The following is a 20486-nucleotide window of genomic DNA, read 5'->3' on the forward strand; positions in this document are numbered from 1 at the left end:
GGGTCAGTGTAGCCCAGGGCACCCCACCTGCCCCTCTAGAGGAGTCCTGACTATGCCCTGTGATTTCGCTGTTAGCCTGGGTGCAAAGTGGCTACAGCTCACCGTGCCCCAAATCTGCACATGGAACCTCCAGAAGGAGAGAGGGGAGCTGTCTCCTCCCAAGGCTCTCAATTAAGAGATAGGGAAGGTTTTCTCCCCAAAATCTCCATGAACTTTTATCTTGCATCTCACTGGTCTATACCAAGCTGGTTGGTCATTGAACTGCAGCTTCCTCAGTTCCTTCCTGGACCAGGCACTGGCAGAAGGTCCACCCGTGAAAACAGGATGGGATGGTCTGCTGTGTCTCACATGTGAACTGCATGAACCCAAATCAGGACAGTTTGCGGAGGGAAATGCTGGTGGGTGGACCCCTGATGCTGGTCACTACAAGGTGGTCCTGTGCTGTGGGGTGGCAGCCCACTCCGCACAGTCCCTGGATCCCTGGAACATACTAAGTTCTCACAAAAGAGCAGCAGGTCCTAATCTTAATCATTAAAAGGCACTGGTAGATGGGGTTTTCCAAATACGGCCACTCTGGTATTTCCGGCCCCACGTGCTCATCCACACTCCACTAAGGTCTGTTTTCCCCTCCCTTGAAAGTGGGTGGGATTTCTGTGATCGCCTTGCTGAACAGAATGTGGCAGATGTGAAGCCGCCTGACTTCCAAGGCTAGATCACGAGCAGTGATACATCTTCCTCCTAGTTCTTTCTCTGTGAGAACCATCACCTTTGGGACCCGGCCACCATCTTGTAAGGAAGCACAGGCCACATGAGAGACTGAATGTGGGTGCTGCACCGGCAGCCTCAGAAAACTCTCAGCTGAGCCAGCAACAGCTACTAGACAAGTACGTGTGTGCACTTCCTGCTCATTTCAGCCCCCAGTCTTTGAGTCTTCCAGCTGAGGTCTCACATATGATGGTGTAAAAGTAAGCCATCACCACTGTGCCCTGTTGGAATACTTGACCCACAGAACCAATGATCATCACTGGGGCGGGCAGATTAGTGATTCCCCAAAATGCTCACGTCCTCATGCCCACAACCTGTGAATGTGAATTTACATAGTAAAAGGGACTTTGCAGGTGGGATTAAGGTTAAGAATCTTGAGATACGGAGATTACCCTGCACTCACCACCCAAGCACAGTTTAATCAAAAAAGGCCTTATAAGTGGAGGCAGGAGAATCAGAATGACTAGTAGGAGATTTGACGACAAAACCAAGAAGCTGGAGCCATGCAACAAGGGGCAACACAGGTGGGCTCTAGAACCTGGAAAAAGACAAGGAAACATTCTCCTCTGAAGCCTCCAGAAGGAACACAGCACTGCCGATACCCTGATTTTACATTTCTGAACTCCAGAAACGTAAGAGAATAAATTTATGTTGTTTTAAGCCACTAAGTTGATGGTAATTTGTTACAACAGCAATAAGAAACTAATGCGGAAGGGTTTTGATAATAAATTCTATTTTTAAAAATGGATGTAGGGTTCTTCAGATTTTCTGTTTCTTCTTATGTCAGTTTTTTTTTTTTTTTTTGTGGTACGCGGGCCTCTCACTGCTGTGGCCTCTCCCGCTGCGGAGCACAGGCTCCGGACGCGCAGGCTCAGCGGCCATGGCTCACGGGCCCAGCTGCTCCGCGGCATGTGAGATCTTCCCGGACCGGGGCACGAACCCGTGTCCCCTGCATCGGCAGGCGGACTCTCAACCACTGTGCCACCAGGGAAGCCCTTATGTCAGTTTTGATAAGTTATATTTTTAAAGGAATTTTTCAGTTCTATCAAAGTTGGCAAACTCTTTGGCCTAAAGTTGTTCATAATATTTTATATTATCCTTGTGATGTCTGTAGGATCTGTAGTGATAGCCCCTCTTTTCAGTCTTCATGTTTGTGATATGCATTCTCTTTTTTCTTGATCGGTTTTGTTAATCTTTTCAAAGAAACAGACTTTAGCTCTCTCTGTGTCGTCTATTATCTCTCTGCTGTGTGTTTCACTGGTTTCTGCTTTTATCTTTATTACTTCCTTCCATTTGCTTACCTTGGGTTTACTTTGCCCTTCCTTCTCCAGCTTTATATGGAGGGACTCTTTTTTTTTTTTAACATCTTTATTGGGGTATCATTGCTTTACCAGGGTGTGTTAGTTTCTGCTTTATAACAAAGTGAATCAGTTATACAGACACATATGTCCCCATATCTCTTCCCTCTTGCATCTTATATGGAGGAACTTCAGGTCATTGATTTTAGACCTTTCTTCTCCAATATAAGCATTTAAAGGTATAAGTTTCCACTTAAGCATTACTTTAGCTGCTTCCCACACATTTGAATATGTTTTTATTATTATTGAGGATTTCAAAACTTTTAACTTTATTGAGACATATCTTATGGACCAGCATATGGTCTATCTTGGTGAATGTACAATGGCACTGGAAAAGAATTTATTCTGTAACTGTTGAAAGCATTTTCTGTAAATATCAATTTATAGGTCAGGGTGGAGATTTTTAAAATCTCCTATATGTTTATTTGGGGTTTTTTTTGTGGGGGAGAATGGGGGTCTAGTTCTATCAATTATAGAGAGAGGGAAAGTTGAATACTTTACTATGATTGTCCAGTTATTTCCCCTTTGAATTTTGCCAATCTTTGTTCATGCATTTTTGAGGTTCTACTAGTAGGTGGAGATGTATTTTAAAGTGTTGTGACTTATCTTGTTCGTTATCATACAACATCCCTTTTTATCACAATTATCACTCTTTATCTTGAGGTCTGTTTTACCTGATAGTAATATAGTCACTCTAGCCTTCTTTCATTCTGTGCTTACATTTAAAGTTCATTTCTTATGGTCTTAGAGTTGAGCATAACACTGAGTCTTATTTTTCTATTCAGACAACTCCTTTTAATTAAAATGTTTGTACTATTAATATTTAGTGTAATTATTGAAATGGTCTATCATGTTAGTGTTTGCTTTCCATTTGTACCCTCTATTTTTTATTCTTTCATTTCCCCCTTTCTGCCTTTTTTTGGACTATTTGAACACTTTTTAGTATTCCATATGTCACTTCTAAAATTTCCTTTTTGTTCACTTTTATATTTCTTACTTCTCCACTGAGGTTTATAAGTTTTTCAATCATTTTTTTCCTTCACCTCATTGGCCGTAATTATAATAGCACTCTAAGTTTTTTGTCTGGTAATTCCAGCATTTGGGAGTTGGCATCTATTGACTATTAATGGGTCACCTTTTCCTGGTTCTTCGTGTGTCAAGTAATTTTGAATTATATTCTAGACATTGTAAATATTATGTTGTATTGACTCTGGGTTTTGTTACATTCCATGGAAGAATGCTGATTGGTTTTTGAAGCTGGCGGTTAACCTGGTTAGACTCACACTGTAAGCTCTGCCTTCCCTCCTGTGGATGATGATTAAAATTTCTGTTCAAGTCTTTAAGCCTTTGCTCTGCTGTTCTCTTTCCTCTGTTCGTGTGGTCTGGGTAGGCATGAGATTTGTGTGTTTTCATTCATAGAATTCTTCTGCACCTCGCCCCCACTCTGGATTCTCTTCAATGGCAGGCATGGCTGCCTGGGCTCCTTCCCCTTGTTCCTCCAGCCAAAAAGGTGAGGATCCTCTCAGCATCGTAGCCGCCATGCCACACTGCTCTGAGACTGCAGCCCACCGGGGAGGCAGAGTTATAAAAAGTGGAGACCTTACCTCTATGTCATTGTCAACTCTCTAGACAAAGGGTTAACAACGCTGCTGGTCTTCCTCTTGCTGCCTGTGATAAAAGTAAGAGAATAGAGACCAGCTAAAGAAAGGACTGCTAAGTATAAAGGAACCAAGACTTGCTGGATTTGAATATCAAACCATTTCTCATCACCAACGTCTCTGATATTCCCAGATTAAGAAAAGGCTTTAGATCTAAGATCAAATTCAGGTTGGAGTTACAAGAGCCTTTGTTCAGATCTCAAAAGGTCTAAGGTGGTGCCCCAGAGAGCTGTGTAACAACCAAGAGGGGCTCTAAGGCTCTTAAGTGCGTCACTCACAAGTCCACGCCATGAAATAAAACATTATTCATCAATCTTCAGAGAGATTTCCCATGGCAGTGCCAGAGGAAGCTTGGGGTAGAAAAGAGCTTATCTTTTTTTTTTTTTTTGCTGTACGCGGGCCTCTCACCGTTGTGGCCTCTCCCGCTGCGGAGCACAGGCTCCGGACGCACAGGCTCAGTGGCCATGGCCCACGGGCCCAGCCGCTCCGCGGCATGCGGGATCTTCCCGGACCGGGGCACGAACCCGCGTCCCCTGCATCGGCAGGCGGACTCTCAACCACTGTGCCACCAGGGAAGCCCGAAAAGAGTTTATCTTGAAGAGATTTGTCTTGCCTTATCTTGTCTAACAGAATGGGTTGTAAGTTGATTCATTAAAAAACCCACAAAGTTTTAAAAGAATTGTATCAACTCAGACTAACAGAGACAGAACAAAACAAAAAGAGGTCTTTGGACCCCCAAACTTCTATGGGCAAGAGGTGAGCTGAGAAAAGGACACAACTGCTTTCCATGGAAGAGGATGGTGGACTCAGAGCTCAGAGAACAGAGCCTAAAGCCACAGTGATGCATCCCCAGGCAGTGGGACTGACCCCCAAACAGACAACATGTGCTCCGGCTGGATCTCAGAATTGCTATGGACCGATGGCTCCCATCTTTCCCTGTTGTCAGTTGGGATTTCTATGCAGCTCTCCTCTGCCTGTCCCACTCCTCTCTTTGGGTGTGAGGACCAGATAACTCCCCAGATCCTGGTTGCTCCTTGTGGAGTTGTACGGAGGACCTGTGCCCAGGAAACTACATCCGAGTAGCATTGTTCACCTGGAGATGATGGTGAGCACAGGATCCTGAACCTTGAGCCTGATGCTGTGATGGAGTGAGAGTTGGGGGGAGGCGGACATCACAGGTGAAATGAGGAGGATACTTTGCATGTGGGAGGGATGTCAATTGTTGAGGCCAGAGGGCTGCCTGTGGCATATCGTATTTTCCCAAAATGACCACAGCAATACTTCCAAGCCCACCTCTTCTTCCAGAACCCTGCCATTCCCCATCACGAGGCAGAGTCCATTTCCCCTTGAAACTGTGACTGTCTTGAATAGATTGCGGCAGTAGTGAGGCTGTGTGACCTCTAAGTTCAGGTCATAAAAACCACACGGCTTCCACCTCAATCTGTCCCCTCCAGTGCTCACCCGTGGAATCCACTCACCATGTTGTGAGGAAGCCTGAGGCATGTGAAGAGACCACACGTGGGTGTTCCGGCCGACAGCCCCACATTAACTGCCTGAAGTGTGAGTGAGTGAGCCTTCCCTGCTATGCCCTGTCCAAATTCCTGACCCACAGACCCCATGCGCCTAACAAATGGTGAGCTGAGTGTGGGTTCATTGGTTATACAACCATAGGAACTAGAACAATAGTTTTGCAACAGGTTCTACACCCCAAGTCACTGTTCTTGCATCGGAAAAGGGAAGTGGTCCTCAGAATCAAGAGCCTGGTGTAGCTGCAGGAGAAATCCAGTTCCTACCCGGGGCAGGAGGCACACCAAGAAAGGCCACCTGGAGTTGAAGGCCAACCCTCAACTGGCCCGACCCTCCCCACATCGTGGGAAGGGGATGGATGCTTTCCAGGGGTCCAAAGCACACTCTCCATTCCTCTCCCCTGCACCAACTGGAGTCAAAAAATGCAGGGAGGAGCAAAGGCCAGCACATTTCTGGGGAGGTGAAGAAGAAGGGCCCTTGGCTCCCTACAGGTACCTCTTCCAGCAGAGCACGGAAGAGCATCTCCCAAATGCTTGCGTCAAATCAAAATTTGAACCTTGGACGCAGCCTCTGCCTTCTTGCATTCTTTCTTTCCGTTCTCTGACTCTGTTGCATTATTTGAGTGTTATCTGCATCCTCTCTGCTCCACATCTGGTCCTCCACCTGGCAGCATTGGCATGGCCGGGCACCTGGTTAGAAAGGTGGGACCCTTGCTAGACCCAAACCTGCTAACTCAGAATGTAACAAGACTCCCCAGGTGATCTGCAGGCTCCGCAGAGTTTGAGAAAGTCTGCTCTGCACTGACTCATCGGCAAATTCAGCTCCCTGGGGAAGCAGAGGGACGCTCAGCCCCAGGGGGAAATTCAGAGCATGGACAACCTACACGGCAATCACAGCAGGCACCTGGGGCGATGCCAGCCCCACACCCTAGAGGCCGGTGTCATCTGTGCACAGTGATGCCGAAGGGACCTCATGCAGCGTCCAGCTCAGGGACGGCCAATAGGATTATCTCACGAGCAAACCTGGTCGATGGGGGTTAGCCAGGCATCCTGGGCTGAGGGTGATTTGAGAAGGGAGTCTAGAATCTGCAGGGACGAGCGCTGTGATAAATTAGTGATATCTGCCAGGGCTGGGGGGGGTGGGTTGCGGGGGTGCCACGTGTGCTTTATTTGCTCTCCTGGCTAGAATGTGAGGTTAGTTTCCTGCCATTTAAGGCCTCGTTCTCTCTCCCTGCTGGAAGGGCTTCTAAGAGATGGTGCAGCTCATAAGCCCGTCTCTGCACGTGCCAGTCAGCCACCCACCACTCCCGCATTCATGCGGATGAGACGAATATGGGGTCTGGCTTCCAGCCCACCGTGGCCACCCTGGTTGCTCAGGGGCCAGGGAGGCTTCCAAGCCGGCAGTGTGGGCGCCCTCCCCCCAGGAGATTCACCGTCTGACTCACTCCCAGTGGCCATGCCCTTTGCAGACTCTGCTCAACTGTCTATGGTGCAAGGTGTCCAGGTCTTAATAAGTCTGGTTTCAGTTACTTTCCGAACTTAAAAGCAAAGCAGTGGAGATACTGCACAGCCCTCTTTACCCCCAAAAGGCCTGGTCCATTGTGGGAGAATCCCTCGCCCCTCAGAGGGGGCAGCTGTTCTGGCTTTCAGAACCCCCTAGCTCAGACCTTCTCACCCGATCCCAAGCTGCGCAAGGAATGCTGTCCCCATTTCACAGATAAGCAAACCGAGGCTCTGAGAAGCATTGGGAGCTGTTGGTCACACAGCAAATCGGAGGCAGAGCTGGGATGAGCTGAGAAAATCAGGCTCAGCCCTGTGTCCTGCACATGGGCCCAGGGCGCCCTCCGGGCACTGAGCGCCAGCGACAGAGCTGGGAGTGGGCACCGTCGGCAAAGGGAAGCCTCCCCCAGCAACCCCAGAGGAGTATGTTGGCCCCAGACCCTCCCACAGAAGCGCTTTTGGAAGCAAACCTGATGACCTCAGCACATTTTTTCCAGTCACACCCTTCCTCCCTCTCCCAAAATCTCAGTGTCTTTGGATCATTTCCCTGCGGAGAGGCCAAGGCAGGCCTGAGGGCCCCAGAAGGGGGCTCCCTCCCAGAGGCTGCTCTTAGCCTCCACCGCCACCCCCCAGCCACCGTGCTGGCCTGCTCAGCTGGGACACTAGGCAGAGAAACCACAAATAATTCAGCTGTTTAGGAGAACATCAGTCTGGGTTTCCACGGCAACACCCTCTGGAGCCAGCTGTCCCAGCAGCTGACAGCGCAGGGCCAGGCCAGCCCGCATCTCCAGTTGGAGCAGAGGAAATGGGTCCACTCTGGCTTCTGAATCGCCAGGCTGGGGTCCTCCAAGAGGAGGCTGGGCCGGAGGATCTTGGAAACCCACCGGCCACGGGGTGAGTAGAACGAGGGCCTGGGAGAGGGAAGTCTGAAATCGCAGAGCGACCCCACCCCCCGTCATTACACATCACATCGGCCGCCTTTCGGGCGGGCACGTGCCACAGGCGTACCCGTGCCTTCCCACCTCAGCTTCCGCACCCTGCAAGGTGAGTCCCGCTGCGGCCCCACTGGGCAGGTGGGCAAGCAGGGGCCCAACGGGAATCCGTGGCTCGCCTCTGGTTCCAGATCCTGTTTCTGCTCATGTCTCGATCTGTGGCTGCCGGCTCCCTCTCACCTGGCTCCCAGAGTGTGGGTCCCCCAGGGGCCTCTGCCTGGCCAGCCTCTAAAGGAGCAGAGGATGGGCTGCTGCCCCCAGGGACCCCTGGGGATAACAGGAGCTGGTGTCTCCTGAGGGCTTGCCGTGCGATGCCCGGTTCGTGGTGCTTTTTATGCCCTGTCTCTTTCCTTCCCTGAGAGGGGATGTGCTCTTCTTACCTATCCTGCTTAGGAGAAAAGGGGGGCTCAAGGAGGGGAAGGGGGTTGTCCAGAGTCACACAGCTCCTAAGGGGTGGGGCCTCTGTGAGACAGGCAAGGACCTGGGACCCTTGGCTGCGGTGCTGCCGTGCTGACACCCGGACAAACGTCTCCTTGAGCAACAAAATACAGAGAAACTCTAAGGGACTAAAAATAACTGCATGCATGCGCAGTTGGGGCAAATTATGGACAAGAAGATACAAAGAGACCAAAAACCCGACTGCCACTCGGGGTGTCGTTAGCAAAGCAGGGCACTGCGCGTGCCCGCTGCACACAGCATCACCAGAGGGCTGGGCGAACCCCCTAAGTCACCCCTGGACACACCCCTACCCGCCCCCATAGAAGGAACCAGCTGCCCCCCCTCGGGAAGTGAGCGAGGGAACCTGTTACTTGTTCTCGCACCCTCCTGCTGCACCAGGGGCCCCAGTACAGCCTTGCCTGAATCTCTCGTCTGGCCTCTGATCCATTTCTATTGATTAAGGGGGCCAAGAGCCCTGGTCGGTAACACAGGTGTGAGCCAGACTGACTCAGAACACGTACCAAAGATGCCCTCATGGTGGCCCTGTGGACACTGGTGTGACTCACGCCTCCAGGAGCCCCTTCAATCCTGAGATGCCCAGACTGTCCACAGGCCCTACCCCAGGACAGAGCAGAACTTTAGGGGACGCAGCGTCTCAACCACTCCGGAGCCTGGGAGCAGGCCCTGCAGACTGCCCTTGGGGCCCCCGAGGTCAGGTAAGTCCTGAGCTGGGGGCCCGGGCAGGTGCACAGACACTGCAGTGAGCTGCTGCTATCCAGGACCTCACCATCTGGGGTAGGAAAGAGGTGTGCACAGCAGCCACAGAGCCACAAACCATGTCATCTGTGTGACCCTGAGAGCTTTTAGTAGCAACGAGGATGGTTCCTGGAGGAGGGGCTCGAGGGCTGGAAGCAGTGTGGAGCCTGAGATGTATAGAGACTGAGGAGTCTGGGAGGCCAGGGAGACCAGGCAGACCACAGCCAGCGGGAAATGCAGTTCTGCTGACTAGGCACGGGAAGTGGCCAACCTGCGGGTGGCTGACGGGCGGGACCAGAGCGGGCACAATGCAATGTAACTTTTAGTCGGTGAGGAAAACACGGGGGAGACACATAAGACAAAACAGAGGTAGAGTTAGTGGTCAAGATATATGTCATGAGGTCCTCTGTATGTGCTGCTGGCTACAGTGGCAAATTTGATTCTGAGCTCCCTGGCAGCCAATGCAAAAAGGGAAGACCATTCTGCCATTCAGTCAATGAGACATGCAGGATAAAACAGACAAGCTGCTTGGGAGATGCTGGACTACAGCTACTTGTGAAAAAGAAGAGGAGTTTCTTGTCAAGATTGACTTGATGATGCCTGCAGGCATAGCAGCGGGACAACATCCCTGCACAAGGTGATGTCTTGAAGTATCCCTGGGGATAGTAGTATGGCTAAGACCTCCTGCAAGGGATAAGCCTGGGAAGACAGGCAGGCAGCAGTCTCCTGGCCAGGCTTCTTCAAGCTGTGTTTGAGCACAGCTTCTCAGCAGGAGTAGGGCATAGCTAAATGCAAACCTTGCAACCCCCATACCCACAAGGTTCTACAAAGCCCCTGCCCCCCTTGCAGATGGGACCCAACCGCAGTGCTCAGGTGCGCCGTGAGTGGGTGGGAGGCACTGCCTTGGAACCTGCCCTTTACACTTGGCTGCACTCTTGAATCACCTACAAGTTTGCAAGACCCGTCTCTGGATCCACCCCCAGTTCTGCTGGGATCCTGGAGCATATGCCCCAAACGTCCATATTTTCGATCTTGTGGGCCACACGTGGTCCCTGACTACTCAACTCTGCCTTTGTTGGAAGGAGCTGTAGGCGCAGGGGCGTGTCAGTGTTCCCATCCCTGCACACTGAACTGGGAATTCTCTGTAGCTGTCGTGTGTCACAAACGATTCTTCTTCTTTTGATGTTTTTTTAATTGAATGTTTTTCAAGCATCAAAAATTATTTAACGATCCATCTTCACTCACAGCTGTGCAAAAGCAAGCAGCCGATTTGACCCAGGAACCGTAGTTTGCTAACTCCTGATTGAGGATGAAACACCCCTGTACACTAAAGAAGGTGAGCGTTTGCCGAAAGGGAAACGGCAAGCTTTAGTTCACGTTTGCTTTTGTTTTTGTAATCTTTGGCAAACAATTGCGTTAAGTCTCCCTGTTGTTCTGACTTGCATTTTTTTTAAAAAAATTTATTTTATTTATTCAACTATAGTTGATTTATCATATTGTGTTAGTTTCAGGTGTACAGCTTCAGATTTTTTTCCATTCTAGGTTATTACAAGATACTGAATATAGTTCCCTGTGCGATACAGTAAATCCTTGTTGTTTATCTATTTTGTGTATAGTGGTGTGCGTCCGTTAATCCCGTACTTCTAATTCATCCCTCCCCCATCCCCTTTGGTAACCAGAAGTTTGTTTTCTATGTCTGTGAGTCTATTTCTGTTTTGTAAATAAGTTGATTTGTAGGGTTTTTTTTTAGATTCCACATATAAGTGATATCATAGGATATTCGTCTTGTTCTGCCTGACTTCACTTAGTATGATAATTTCTAGGTCCATCCATGTTGCCGCTGATTTGCATTTTTTTTCATGGTGATGGTCTATGGTGGGGTTGTTCACACATGGTGGGTTTGTCCTCCTGGGCTCAGGGAGAGCTTGTACTTCCCATGGATGCAATCCTGAGAGCCAGGGTCTCTATACCCTTCCTCTGCCACCCTTTCCCCCAGTGATTTTGACAATGAGCAGAGACCCTGCTGCTTTCCACTTGACGGGTAGCATGAGCAAGAAATAAACTTTTATAGCTTTAAGCCCCTGAAATTTGGGGGATGTTTGTTATGACAGCATAACCCAGACTATGCATCTGTTAGCAGCCTGTATTTCTTTTTTCAATAGTTTTTTTCACGTCCCTGGTAATTTTCTATGGACTTATATTATTTTGCCATATTCAGTCTTCAGAGCTGCGGATGTGTCAAAAATATTAACCCTTCTAGTGACGTGATTATTTGGTTACCAGCTGGAAATCTCCTTAAAAGGTGATTGGCCCTAGGATTTAACTGCTGTCAGGAAGAAGGACAGAGATCCAATGTTTCTGCAACTGGAATCATCATTTTTAGCATACTTCTTTCGACGTGTCACTAACTGAGCGTTAACAAATCTGTTTCAACTTGCTTGATTACCTGTGGGTACCTGTTTCAACCACTTTATCTCGGCAGGCTCACGGGGCAGTTTCAGTGTTCAAAGCTGGATCTTGTACTTGCACTGGCCCGGAGATTGTTTTAAGAAATGATTTTTTTTAAATAATTGGGCTTGGCAGGAAGGATGACAGCAGCTTTTCTCAGAACACAGCTCCATGAAACCAGTTCCTGAAAAACACTGCATCTGGGAGGCAGAGTTTTATGGCCAGAGAATCAGGGGCGATCTGCACGTGCCTTTGTGAAAATGGTGTTGCAGGATCATCTCTGGCGCTGAGTGGGGGTGGCTGCTCAAGGCCGGTAACACCAGCTCCTTAACCGCTTTGCCCAGGGAACGCTCTCTGCCAGCAAAGCCGTGAAATAAGTGTGTGGAACAACGGCTTTGGGAGAAGTTCACCTGAAGAGTGAAATTAGGGGTCTCATCGCCCATTTAACCAGGGCTTGGAGCAGAGCCTGAATTATTTTTAGAGGACCCCCATGGCCGTTGGCGAACCCCCTTTCCAAGATGGGTCGCCTTCCTTTTAGCCTTGAGGCTTATGGGGCTGCCCTCCCTCCCCACCATCCCCTGGGACTGGGTTCCACGGGAAAGCCACCCCAATTCTCTGCTGCTGGACACTTGCTAAACTCTGAGTCCCGGGTTTTGCACGGAGGACAGGTAATCCAGCTTACCTGAAGCCAAGGTTCTAAACCTGGCTGCATGGGAGAATCACCTGGGAGCTCTGAAGATTCTTCATGCCTGGACCGCACCCAGAGCAGATTAGACCTAGACCCTCATGGGGCCGACACCTCAGGCCTGGGAAGGTTCTGGGTGGCCAGATCCCTGAGTGGGACCAAGCTTGGCCAGAGCGGCTGGAGCCTGGTGGGGAAGGGAAGGAGGGAGGTGGTGTGGCCAGCGGGCAGACCACCAGAAGGGGCTTAATCTGCTTGAAAGGTGATGCCGCTGGTGCCCCCTCTCTGTGTACACGTCCCCAGGCTGTGCTTTGTTTCAAGATGGTGATGGGAGTGCCTGGCCAGCGTTGGCTGCCCTTAAACTCTGTCATACACACGCCACCCCCAGCCCTGCTCCTACCCCACTGCAAGAACCTGTGTGCCACAGGGATACGGAGACACTCCTGCCCCCCGGACACCATGGACCCTGAGTGACTGTTCATGAGAGCCACCCTCAGGGAGGACAGGTGGGCTGCTCCCTGATAGAGGAAGAAAGTTCTAGAACACGTGAGGCTGGCGACAAGAATTCCAGGCTGAGGGGAACATATGAGCGGCAGAACTCACAGACGAGGGATGGGAACAGGGACCTTTGGAGTGACGGGAGCTCAGAGGGTATGAAGGCTTGAAGGGGGAGAGAAGGCTGGGAAATAAACTGGGGACCCACGGAAGCCCCTCCAGACTTGGGGAGGGGCTGCAGCGTGAAGGCGTTTGTTTGGTGAATTCACTGTGACCGGGCTGGGGCCATGCAAAACAGCAACAATAATAATAAAGTGTTTCCTGAGCGGTCCAGGCTGGCCGCTCAACGAGTTCCAAGCCTTGACTGCCTCTGATCCTGTCGCAGCCCTGCGAGGTGGGTGCGGTTATCACCTCCACTTTATAGGTGGAGTAACTGGGGCTCCAGCAAGACCACAGGGCAGTCGTTAGCAGAGGCTAGATTTTATTTTCCATCAGATACCCAGGAAGAAAACCAGGAAACACAGTGGTGGCTGCCCTGTGTGTGTCTGAGAGGCCAGGGGGCCAGGGTGGGGGGACACCGACGAGTGGCAGAAATGCAGCACAGCGGGTCGAGCTTCGGGGAATAAACAGCTGTGCCGACAGGAATACCGACCCACATCGCTGATCCAAGTTCCGAAATCCAGGAAGCTCCGAATCCGGGTTCCCTCATGCGGTTCTTGGCATCAAAAATTGACCTGCAATTTTCAGCAACAAAACTTCACCTGGCCGGTCAAATCTTTGTCTCTTTCGAGGTGGGTATTCTTACATTTCATAGATTTAAAAGTGGGGTACCACTCCGGCCCCCGCTGGGAGGGTGGCATAATAGAATGGGATTCATACCCGATTACCTTTCTAAAATCCCCAAAGTCTTGTCTTTTGGCAAAGGGTGGTCTTTGGTCCTGCTGGGGAGGTCCTGCTGTCAGTCCTGGGGGTCAGGAGCCCCCAGTTCTAGGTCCAGCCCTGCCCCTCCCTGTTGGTGTGGGCGCAAGTCGGTGCAGGTCTTTCCCGGGCAGTGGGATGGGAGAAGAAGCAGCTGCCCTGCTCACCAGGTGAGGCTGCTGGGAGGGAACTAGGAGACCCCTACACAGAGGGAAGCTGCTGGGGATCCCTTGGCATTTCTGGAACCAGCGGCGCTTTAGCGAGGGCGGGGCTCCCTAGCCCGCGGGAAGTGGGCTTGGATGCAGGAGGCCCGGATCCTAGCCCTGGCCAGCTCTGCCACCAAACTGCTGTGTGATCCTGGGCAGGTGTCCGCCCCTCTCTGGACTTTAATTTTCTCTTTGTAAGATGCAGGCCGAGGTAAAGCCCAGCGGGCCTTCCTGATCGCACCATCTAGGACACGCTAAGCTGCACAAAGTTCCCTCAGTCGCCCCCCTACCCACCGAGACACCCCCCCCGCCGGGCCCAGGATGGAGCTGCAAGCACCCCTGTGTCTCTGCTCCCCTTCCTCTAATTGAAGGGGTGGGCAGGCCTCGCCTTTCTCATTCTCCGTGGCATGTGCCTGCTTCTCGGGGTGGAGATCAGAGCCTTTTGGAGCCTTGATTCCCACGGGTGGGGGCCCGGGCAGCATCCCTGCGCCCGCCCGCCCGCCCGCCGTCCAGGCGGCCCGAGCCGGCCGAGAGCTCAGCGTCTGCCCGCTCACACCCCGGGGTGGGGAGGGATTTCCATGGGGCTTATGGTGATTTATAATGGGGAACCTCCGCTTTCCCCCGACATTGTTCTCCCTGACAGAGGGAAGAAAGAAGGCAGTAAATCTCCTCTCATCATAAGTGATGATGAAGCCGCCGCTCCGGCCCCGTCCGCGATGCCCTCGACCGCGACAAACTGCTCTATTGTCATCTATTACATTTTTCTCAAAAAACCTTCAGCCGCGCACAAGGCCGGAGCCATATCCTTAACTGGCTCTTCCTCATTGTCCGCGCCCGAGGGAAACAGAATGTGTCAGTCTGAGTAATGCTCTGTCAATACTTCTCAGGAGGCTGCTCGAGCTGCAGCCCGGATAAAGCCGTCCCCACGCTTTCTCAGGCCCCTCGGCCGGGAGGAAAGCTGTCCGCGTCGGACGGCCAGGGCGCCACCACGCCACCTGCCCCACGGGGACACTTGGCCGGCCGGGCTGGTGGCCGTCCCCTCCTCCCCAAGTCGGTCTGGGGGCTACCAGGGGGGCTGGAGGGCTGGGGCAGGGTGGGCACCGGGGCGGGTTGGGGGAGGGATGCTGGAGGGGCAAGCGGGGTCTCCTTAGGCACTGTCAGCAACCAGATGGGGCTCTGCCCTGCCAGGCCCGGGACAGACAAGTGGCAGCTCCCATAGGTCTGAATCCTACAGCCCTTTACTTGGAAGTGCATAGTTAGCAAAGCCCAGTCCAGCTGATTACGTTGTTCTGGTGTCCATTCACCACTCACTCGTCCATCCCTTCCCTCGCAATTCATTCATTGCCCCTTTGCCCGGTGCTTTAATGGGTGGGTAAGGGGGTGCTACTACCTGTGGCTTCCAGGGGGTTGGGGGAGGGGAGTCTGCCAGCAGCTTGGGTCCCACCTGACACAGCCCTCACAGCACGACTGGCTACGTAGCCGGAGGGGCCGAAGCAAAATGAAAATGCAGCCCCAGTTCCAAAACGATGACCAATTCTAGACGGGACAGCTCGGCACGGCACCCGGCACGGAGCCCTTGGGACGGCTGCCCCGTGCAATCACATGGTCGCTGGCCGGCGAGGCTGCCCTGCTCTCGGGGACCTGGGCCGGAGGAAAGCATGGCTCCCAGAGCATCACAGGCCTGCCCCTGCCTGGCCAGTGAGGCTGGACTCACACACTCATATGTGAGCCTGCTGGGAAACTGGGGGTCAACCAGAGAGCCCAAAGCCGTGGCCCTGCTCCAGTACACTTCGCTTGGTCTGAGCGGTCACCTGCTGTCAGCTGTCACCCCCGATGCTGTCGGCTGTGGCATTTCGGTCCCTCACCGGTGGCTGCAGAGCCCGCTAGGCAGAGAGGCCTCAGAGATCACCCCAACTGACCGAGGCCTGGAGCCAGGCTGGCTGCACCCCCGTGAACCTCACGTCCCAGGAGCAGTGGGCTGGGACGGGGAGGCCCCCGCCTCCCCTGAGGACCCACCTACCGGGAATCCTCCTCCTGGGGGACCTGGAACCACGACAGAGCCTTTCAGCCAGTGTGGGACCTAAGCCTTGGCACCAGGACAGGGCATGTTCTTAGAGCTTCATCCCTGCCCGAAAAATGGGGTCAGTGAGGCCACGTGCAGGCTGGGAGGTGCTGAGGTCACAGCGCAGAGGTGACAGGGCAGGTGGGAAACCCCCAAACTGCCACCTCCTCCTGGCAATTCTCTGTATCCTGTGGTTGACTGGGTACCAACACCCACCACCATGCCTTTGGTGATGGGAGACGGCAGCACCTCCCATCAAGAAGGGGGCGGGTCTCCCCACCCCTTAAATCCGGACCAGCGGTGACTTACTTTGACCAACAGGATGTGGTGGAAGCAGCAGAGTGCCAACTCTGAGCCCCGGCCCCCAGGGCCCCACTTTCCTGTATCCCAGGATACACACAGGGCCAGGCTAGCCCACCACCCCTCCGAGTACCCCTCCGAGGTACTCAGAAAGCACTTGCTGAGCTGGACGGGATGAGAGTGAAATGAGCTGAATTGAATGAACTGAACTGAATTGAAATGAACTAAATTAATCAAATAAACAACACTCGATTGTCTCGCTGGGTTGGGGGCACGGCGTCATCTTTAACAATGATTTCTGGATGGGGACCATTTTTCTCTCCCTCTGGGTCTCCACCCCCAGGGCGGGCATAGGACTGGGAAGCAAGCAAAAGGAGTTCTGGCTGAGACAGCTGAACATCTTTGTACAGACTGCCTTTCTTCTTGGTCAGAAAACGCCACAACAGGTATGGTCCATTCGTCTCCTTCATCCGTTTATCCCTCCATTATTTGGGGGTGCACCTCCTATGTGGCAGGAACTCTGTTGGGTCCTGGGGGTGAGAAGGGTAATGACACATTTGTTGACCTTGAGAGACTGTCATCCAATAGAAGAGATGGCACGGGTACGTGTCAGGAGGGTATGGAGGGAGAGATGGCAGAAGTTAAGATGGAGGTACAAAGGGGAGCCCCAGCTGCGGACCTGGGTCCAGGAAGACTTCCTGGAGGATGGGGCCCCTGGGCAGGAAGCTGGAAGAGGTGGGAACCCCATTGAAGGAGAGGGGAGACAAGAGCCCGTGTGCAGGGATGGGGCAGCCGGATGAGGGAAGAAGAGACCAGAGCAGTATGGTCCAGGGCTTCACTGGCCTCGGTGAAACATTGGAGTTTGTCCTGAAAGCAAACAGGAAATCAGGAGGATGCCGTGGTAACTGCCCCATGGATCCCGGTCTCCACACCCTCTGCCATGCGGCTTTGAATGTGCTACCCTAGGGCAGGATATGCCTTCCCCGCTGAGGCAAGGCCGCACCGTGGGATGAGCAGAGGTTTGGGTGTCCCTGCACCAAGCTTCCACCAGCACACGAGAAGGGGCCCAGGTGGCCCACTGGCCCAAGGAGGATGGGGTCCTTGAACAGACCTGGAGCCTAGTCTGCTAGCCCAGCCCTACCCAGTAGAACACCTGCTCCACCCCCCTCTGACGTGTACTGGGATCACCTCCCAAATGAAACACTGTCTTAGCACCGAATGCCACACCAGAATACACAGACCGGGGGTCTTTTGTATCTCCCAGTTCTGGTGGCTGGAAATCCAAGATCCAGTGTCTGGAGAGAGTCAGCCTCCTGGTTTGCAGATAGGAGTCTTCTCATCATGTCTTCACAGGGCAGAGCAGACAGAGAGGCAAGCTCTCTGGTCTCTTCTTGTAAGGGCACTGATCCCATCACAGGGCCCCACCCTTATGGCCTGATCACCTCCCAAACGCCCTGTCTCCTAATACCATCGCACTAGGGGTCAGGGCTTCAACATATGAATGGGGGGACATGACATTCAGTCCACAGCCAGCACTTAGACTCAAATCTTCCAGGAAGTGGACACGGCAGCCACATGTGCAGACCCAGGGAGCTGCGGTGGACTCTGGGTGGGCAAGGCCAGGTCGCAGGACTCAGTGCTGGACCCTGGGTTTGTCTCTTCAGCTTGACCCTCTCCAGCCCTATGACCTCAAGTGCACCTCCTGACCTGGAATGTAGGGACAGCAGTCTGGCATCCTCCTGTGGTCGAGGGAAGTAAACAGGGAATACCTGTCACGTGCTGGCACCTGTCAGACGCTCACATGTACAGTTAGGAAGCCATGGCCCAAACGTGCAAACACTTCACTCGGGGATTTCAGGCAGGAGCCGGCCAAATGCTGCCCTCCCCCTTCCCAGGAGCCAGGCCCCCGCGCTCTTGCCCGGCCCCTCCCAGGAGCCTAGCCCTGGCCCTGGCGGTCCCCTGGCTTGCTAGTGCGTGGCTGGAAAATGTGCCCGGGTGGGGGCACCTGCGCCCCCGCCACTCTCTGGTCCAATCAGCAGCGCCCTCCTCTCCTGGATCCTGTGTGGGCCTGCCCCAGGGGGCTGGCTGCGGCCCCTGCTTCGCCCCGTGCTCCCCCTCCCTCTTCCCCGGACCTCCAGGCTGAGCCGCTTGGGGAGAAGGCCATCTCTGACGTAGTCCTTCTACACAGGAGGTCGTAGGCCTGTCAGATTGGGCCACCCGAATCAAGGGTGATGATAAAACCTGTCCCTCCAAATTAGGCCAGAGCCCCCAGAGCCCCGCTGATGACAGCCAGTGCACACCAAAGACAAAGGCGCCAAGCGGGTCCCCAGAGGATCATTAATATGGATTGAGGCCCATTGTTTCCTCAAATTAGGCCACGGGGGTGCTCCTCGGGGAAGCACATTGCGGGCATCCACACATCCGAGGGGTCCTGGGTTCTGGCCCGGGGTCCCTCTGCTGATGCTGCAGGGGCGAGGCAGGGACTCGCCTGGAGAACGTTCTGGAGAAGTGTCCGTGGGGACCAAGTAAGAACTCCTGCCTCGCCCGGACTGTTTCGCTCTCTGCAAAGCGGTTTAGGTTCACAGTGCCTTCCGACCCTCCCCCAGCCTTTGGGACGCAGGTAGCACTTCACAGTTTACAATGTATCCTTCATCCATTCTTGCGTTGGAACTCTGCAACAGGTCATTTTTTCCAGATGAAGTTCAAGGATTCTCCCAAGGTCACATGGTGCATTAGAGGCCCATGGACCCAGAACTCAGGTCTCACCACTCCACCCCTTCCCTGCACAGGACCACGATGCCCGAGACCCCAAGGCAGGAGAGGGGCCCACTGACCTATCTCACTTTGGTCTGCACCCAGGAAGAGCTGAAAGGAAGACCCCCACCCTACCCCAGCCCTCACCTAGCTCAGGGAGCCACGGGTCAGAACGACAAGGATCCAGCCACCCCAGACTGCAGCAGGGTGACCCCGGGCCAGGGAAGGGTCAGCCCAGAGCAGGGAGGCGCCCTCCTCGGCGGGAGGACCCCGAGAAGCCACCTTGCTAAGCAGCCCAGACTTGAACGGCCAACAGCAGGGCTGGCAGCATCGTGTGTGGAGGCAGCGCAGAATGAGAAGGCAGGACCTTTGTTCCAAAATGATCAGAGCATTAAACCAAGGGCAGGGCCCTCCTGAGCACAGGGGCCGCGCAGCGGGATTCATTCGACACCTGGCTGACCAGCACCTGCTCCGGACCCGGCACAATTCCCTTCCCCCTGGGATGCTCCTGCGAGGGGGCGGCTGGGAACTGATAACTAATAAACTGCAACTCCTCTGAAGGAAATAAACCGGGGGGAGGGGGCGGGGGAGGAGGTAGGAGGTCGCTGGGGGAGGCCACCCTGCAGGGCGTGATCAGATAAACTGAAGTCCCAAGAGTGGCTGAGAGCTGACCCTGCAGGAAGGGAAACAGGATGCTAGGATGTTGCTGCCTGGTTTCCCAAGAGATATTGGAACACCTTCCTGGTGGCGTCCACCCCGACACTGAGCCCAGAGCTCCTGGGAACCCCTGGGGACCACCCTTCCCCATCCTAACTGCCTCTCACTGTGGTTTGGGTTGGGTTAGGATCTTTCCATCCCAAATGGATACGTTTTACCTTTTCAAAAAGGTGCTTAAAAAAGCAATCGGATGGCAAGATATCATAACATGTTTTTACATGAAAAATAAGAAGTTACGAAATAATACAGTGGAATGAAAACCCAGCAGGGAAGTTTGCCCGCAGGAGAACAGAAAAAAGACTGGAAGGAATTGCGTCACAATGTTAACCGGGATTATTTCTGGGCAGGCTTGGTGGAGGATGTGTATTCCCCAGCCAACACTCTTCAACGGTTCTGATTGTTTTCGCAATAAACAGGTGTCAATTTTACAATCAGAAAATGCCCCGCAGCTCACATTTGGGGTAAGAGGGGCTTCGGAGAAGCCAGGAGGGAGACGGCGCCAGTTCTCTGCCCAGCATGGCCTCAGTCCTCCGCTCCTGGCCTGGCTGGCCCGTGCCCAGCGGGCATGGCTCTCGACCCCAGCCTCCCGCCCTCAACGCCCACACTGACCTACCCTGCTTCAACCTGGCTCTCCCACCTCCAAATCTCTGCCTGTGCTGTGTCCCCACCCAGCCACCACCTCCTGCCCGGCTTCTTAGCCTGTGGGCCCAGCACAGAACACCTCTTCCAGGAAACCTCTTCAGATGTCTCGGCTGGGGTGACCCTACCATCCCCTGGGTTCCCACGCCGCCTGCCCTGGCCTCTCTACTGAGGCTGTACTCTATCTCCCCCGAGTTACAGCTCCAGGAGTATCCAGGTGTGGCTACCTCTGAACTTCGAGGACAAAGTCGGCAGCTGACTCTCCTCCCCGG

General features: G+C 53.3%; 1 long non-coding RNA gene across 4 annotated transcripts; it reads left to right on the forward strand.

The window, feature by feature from the left end:
• Positions 1-7289: 7289 nt before the first annotated feature.
• On the forward strand, positions 7290-16367 carry LOC109548958 (uncharacterized). 4 transcript variants are annotated; one of them, XR_002175132.3, is made up of 3 exons: positions 7332-9630; positions 10241-10329; positions 11212-16367. It is a non-coding gene; the product is annotated as an uncharacterized lncRNA (long non-coding RNA). The 4 variants fall into 4 exon arrangements; XR_012333641.1 differs by having other exon boundaries at positions 7290-9630; positions 10241-16367; XR_012333642.1 differs by having other exon boundaries at positions 7290-7851; positions 10241-16367.
• The last annotated feature ends 4119 nt before the right edge of the window (positions 16368-20486 follow it).

Source organism: Tursiops truncatus, chromosome 8 (assembly GCF_011762595.2).
Source record: "Tursiops truncatus isolate mTurTru1 chromosome 8, mTurTru1.mat.Y, whole genome shotgun sequence".
Lineage (NCBI taxonomy): Eukaryota > Metazoa > Chordata > Mammalia > Artiodactyla > Delphinidae > Tursiops > Tursiops truncatus.